The sequence below is a fragment of the Vicia villosa genome, unplaced genomic scaffold (genome assembly GCF_029867415.1).
Source record: "Vicia villosa cultivar HV-30 ecotype Madison, WI unplaced genomic scaffold, Vvil1.0 ctg.000966F_1_1, whole genome shotgun sequence".
Lineage (NCBI taxonomy): Eukaryota > Viridiplantae > Streptophyta > Magnoliopsida > Fabales > Fabaceae > Vicia > Vicia villosa.
Window position 1 is genome coordinate 585,173 of NW_026705434.1, and position 6,000 is coordinate 591,172.

Genomic DNA, 6,000 nt, shown 5'->3' on the forward strand with positions numbered 1-6,000 from the left:
CCCACTCGATATGGTGAGCTTGAATCCCATAGAGGAACATCCAAAAATCAGAATTCTTCAAACGAAGATGCGACCAAATCATTTTTATGACGTTGCTAACTAAATTTCCAGAGATCCTTGAAAGCATTGCATTTGCATTCATAACATTGCATAACAGGTTTCCACCACAGGTTTCTCACCCCCCGCCATTTATTTCAGCACAAATGAATCTCGAGCAGTCAGTCAAAGACCTCCAAGCCCAGAATGCCTAGTTCCAAGATCTGATCCTGAACTTGTCCAAGGGGCAAGATGAGCTGAAAGCGCTCCTTACCAAGAAGGAGAAAAAGCCAAGAAGATATGTGGGTGTCCTTAATATGGGAAGAAGATGCCGAGGTCCACTCAAGAAGGCTGAAGAAGTCAAGGTCCCTAAAGACAATAACAACGAACAAGATGACGATACTAGCATCAAAACTGATGCAAAAAGTAGCCACGATTCTGTTAATCCCTCTAAGGAAGAAGGAGATTACTACTATGAGGATGAATATCCTAATGAGAAATACCAGATGCTGGAAGAACGCATGAAAGCTATGGAGATTCAGAAAGTACCCGGTCTGGACTTTGAAGAATTAGGCCTTATCTCAGGGGTTGTCATTCCTCCCAAGTTCAAGATTCCTACCTTTTCTAAGTATGACGGAGTTTCCTGTCCCAAACTGCACTTGAAATCCTATGTGAGGAAGCTGCAACCTCACACTACTGACAAGAAGCTCTGGATCCATTTCTTTCAAGAAAGTCTGAGTGGAACACAACTAGAATGGTACTATCAACTGGAGGGTACCAATATCCGTACTTGGGAAGACTTGGTTGTTGCTTTCTACGAGCAATACCAATACAATGCTGATCTTGCGCCAACCCGCTTGCAACTACAACGCATGTCTATGGGTTCTAATGAAAGCTTCAAGGAGTACGCTCCGAAATGGAGAGATCTGACAGGAAGAGTCCAACCTCCCATGGCTGACTGAGAATTGGTTGACATGTTCATGAGTACACTGACTGGTCTTTTCTACAGCCATCTACTTGGAAGTTCTTCAGCTGGCTTCACCGACCTCATACTGACTGGGGAGCGCGTTTAAAATGGTATCCGAAGCGGAAAAATTCAGGTGGCTACATCTTCTGGTGCTATGAAAAAGCCATACGATAGAAAAAACGAATCCAACACTGTTGGGGCAGTCCTGGTCTCTAGTAAGGCACCAACACAGCAACCACAAAAAGATCAGCGTAAGCGACAAGTAGGCCAACGTACTTGGAAATCCAAACCCAAGAGGTCATTCACTCCACTGCATATGCCATTGTCTCAAGCTTTGCAACATCTTCTCAATCAGAGCATGGTAACTTTGCTGCCTCCATACTCAGCTCCAGCAAATCCTGCTCCCGGGTACAAGCATAATGCAAGGTGTGCTTATCATTCAAATAGTCCTGGTCATGATACAGAAGATTGTGGGCCGTTGAAACATAAAATTCAAGACTTGATTGATGAAGGAGTTATTGAATTCGGCCAGCTATAAGAGCCTCATAAATTCTAATGCATTGATATGTAGACGAATGGCTTTTTAGATCATTAGTTCACTTGCATTTGCAATTTCTTTCCTGTTTATTTAAACATTCGTCTTATGACAGACTCTATTTATTTTATAATAATCATTAATGCATTGCATATGTTTGTCTTGACTTATTTCTTACTATTATTTTAAAACTTTATTTTTACTGGGTTTTCTTTATGATATTCAACTCTCGCTAAAGTTGTGAACCTTTTGAGGGAGGATGACGAAACTGATACCGTAACCTAATACAGTATGCTTTTGAATAGACTGTGCTGACGATGTACAGGCATTGTTTCAATTCCCAAACAGTGGAGATATAAGGATGTTAATCCCTAGTCAACCCCTTTGAGCTTAAGGCGTAGGAGTTTTCTTTCTTGTACAGATTAAAACCCTTAATCATAACCTGGGGCATGGTAGTTACTCAGCTAACTCAATTATGCTGGTAGTTCTTTTACAAGATCAATGGTGAGTTCTTAAAATCATTAAACATCAGGCAGTCAATATCCATCAAAAGAAAAACGTTTAAGTCAAAACCTATAAAGGAGGCTTATAAAAAATATAGACATCCCGCTGATTGTAATCTCAAAATAAACAGCTCAGGAAAAAGTCAGGGATAACCAAAGTCAAAAGGAGGTTACTACAAGTCCTCGACAAGAAATATTACAAGAAAAAGGAGATAGATGATTGCCTTTTAAAGAAACTTCAGGTTTTTGAATCTTCACCAATGTCAATGTTACAATTCCAAAGTCTTTTGGAGCACTAGCGCACAGTTAGCTGAGCATAGGATTGAAGGACATCACGAAGATTGGGATGGGTATAAATATACTTCGAGCCATTATCCTTTATTTCTTAAAACCGTGAACCAAGCCACGTTACAACCTTTGAAAGTCCTAACTGAAGCATGGTTAGTTCGAAAGCGTACTGTTACCAAGGTATCCTGACTCCTGAAGGTTTACTATAAATCCTGAGTTGATATCATGTTTTTACAAACATCCTTTTCTTACATCTTTTGTTTTACTAAAAAACATTTTAAACTTCAAGACAGACGTATGCATTGCATTCATATGAGTGTCATTATAAAATAAATTTGTCTACATAATTTCAAATGTTTGGGCATCAGGAAGAATCTGCATGGGGCATGACTAATGACTAAAAGTCTTCCCGACAGATAAAGTTGCAGAGACGTCTCGCACGCCTGACTCAGTCAGCTAAAAGCTTGTATATACAAGGGGCATGACACATTATTATCCCTCCTACCAGGGGAAATCGTGTCATGATTCATAAAATCTCTCAAAGACGCCGAACAACCAGAAAAAGCTAGTCCATCACTGGGGGCACGTTGCATTAGTCACAATTTTCAACGAGAGCCGTTTAGCTACTAGTATCAGACGATGTCAGTATCTGTCTCTCCTTCGAAGTTCAAACATTAAGCATACCAGGTTACTGAATTCAGGGACAGGTAGACTCCCACAAGTGAAGGACCATATATGGTTAAAAAATGTTTTCCAACAACAAGTACTCAAGGATACGGGGCAATGAAAAATTGAAATCTCTGGACATCCTCCCCACAGAGCAGTATTCACAATATATCCCCACATAGCAATTCTCAAGAAGTTATCTTCAATTAATCTCTTCCCAACAAAGACGTGGTTCCCCAACGGAGTTTATATCTCCGACATTGCCGGTTCTCCGACACAATCTTCTTCTCCGACATGGGTTATCCAAACTCACTATTTCCATGAAAGTTGACACTCACAGTTGAGCTCGATCAGATAATACATCAGAAGGTAATTCTTCTCTCTTGTCTCGAGGATACATCAGGATCAGATCATTCAAGCTACTTTCATCCCCAAGCGGTAATCAAAAATCCCCAACTGGATATCTTCGAACGGAAGACAGGAATTCTCAATACTCTTGTCATCATCTCTAGCAACACAGAGATTTATTTTCTCAACCGGCAGTTGCTATACAAAGCTACTGATATGTTTTACTATATAGTCCATCTCTGCATCATTCACGATGCATACACAACATACAACACTCTCGTTTATTTCGAGAACCTCATGCATCATGATATTGCATAAAACTTATTTTGCCTTTTCAGGTCATTCCACACTCAAAAGAACTCTATCATTCAAATACGGTACAAAGACGATTTTAACGCTCATTCAAGACATAAATACGATTCTGATGCTTCATTCCAGGTCTTTCTCCAAAGATAATTCAAAGAATTTCTCATCCTTTATAGTAACCTTTCTAAGTAGTCTTTTCTAATACGTTTATCAGCCTTTCTAAGTAATCTTTTCAAAAGTAAAGTAACATCCCCCAATTATAACTTAAAGGATTACGTGAATATACAATTTAGATCATAGATAAATGTATAAAACTGAGAATGACACGCAAAAATAAATAAATAGTAAAATCATTAATCATACACCCGTGCGATAAAAAACAATTAAAAATATATTGATATAAATAATTTTGATATAATTTTATACGTAATTTAAAGGGTTAATAGTCATTTGCCCCCCTGCAATAGTAGCGATATTCGGTTTACCCCCCTTTTAAAAAAAAAATTTGTTTTACCTCCCTGTAATATTTGGGTACCCCCCTAAACGTGTAAAAACCAGGGAGTAAAATCAAAAAAATATATTTTACAGGGGGGTATTTTTCCCTCTTAGGGGGCAAAAGACTTACAATTTTAATATTATAGGGGGTAAAACAATTTTTTTTAAAAGGGGGGTAAACCGAATATCGCTACTATTGCAGGGGGCAAATGACTATTAACCCTAATTTAAAATATAAGTTAATAGTTTTGATGTTTTATAATATTATTTAACTATTTAAAATGAATGTAGATTACAAATAAATAAGCAAATATATTATTTATTTATAAAATCAAATTTATAAATGGTAGAAGATAAATAAATTTATTTGTAAAGCTCAATGCCATATATTATATGTTACTTTACAACTCTATCTATTGAGTATTTGCATTTATCGTAAGTCCTGGAGCTAAGTTTCATAGAATATTTTATAATTGTTCAAAGTTTGTATTAAAAAAGACATATCCAATGATTTCCAGCTTCTATGAGAGAAAAAATAGAAATTAGAGATTTGGATAGATAAATACTTCAATTCATCTGTTAAACTCCTATCTTATACTATCCTACTTCTTCAACAATTTTTTAACCCAAGTAAATAAATAAAAAATTTATATTTAAAAATGAAGATACTTCTTTCAACACAGATTCTCCTACAACTCAAGTTCTTCTATATTAATTTTATATGCTTCAAAATATACACCTATAAAAATATAATTAACAATTAGAAACAATAGCAAAATTGGAAACACAAAAAATATAACCAAAAATTAAAAAAAAAAAAAAACCAAAGGTAGAAAGAAAAATAAAAACTATAAATTTCAAGAGAAAGATAATTCTAATATATTCTTTAATATTACTTTGTGATGATTCAAAGTATGCACCTACACTACTGAAAAACTCGCTTTTAGTGACCGAATTAGAGAACGAAAAAGCTTAAAAATCGATCACTGACCTATTTTAGTGTTCTTTATCATAAAATAAAATTAAAAATTGTAATCCCTAGGAATTAAACTTGTGACCTCCATGTATTCTAATAACAACTTACCACTACACCACTTAACAACTATTGTTATATTTTATATTTAGACATATATACATATAGTTTTTTATAAATATATTATATGTTAAAACAATATAAATATGAAAATTTTAGTAAAAATTTAAATTTGAAAGAGAATTAAAATCTTTAAAAAAATGGAAAGGAAATAGTAAAAAAATAAAGAGGATTAAAAATAGAAAAAGAAAACAAAAAATATTTGTGACTGAAATTTCGGTCTCTAATTTATATTTTTTGTGACCGATTTAGTGACTACTTAAAATTGGCTCATGAATATTAAATTTTGGTGGCTAATTCGGTCACTATAGTGACCAAAATTTTGGTAACAAAATATTGGTCTCTAAATCGGTGGCTGATTTATTTTAGTGACCGATTGAGTGACCTCTTAAAAATTTCTCTTGAATATAAAATTTTGGTGGTTAATTCGGTCACTACAGTGACCAAAATTTTTCGGTCGCTAAATCGACCACTAAAAGCGAATTTTTTAGTAGTGCTAATTAATGAATAAAATATAACTATAAATTTAGAATTGTTATTATTTTAAATATTGGTATAGAAAATAAAAGAAAATTTCTTCACCCACCTCCTAACCTTCTTGCTCACCCCTGGTGAATTTACAACACTACCCCTTGTTTCGGAAGTTCATTTCCGAAAAGGTACTTCTTTTTTTTGAAATGCACTTCCGAAAAAAGGTCTGGACAGAAGAAAAATAACAAACAAGGACGATTCGCTTTATTTAATCGGATGAAGACGATGGAGG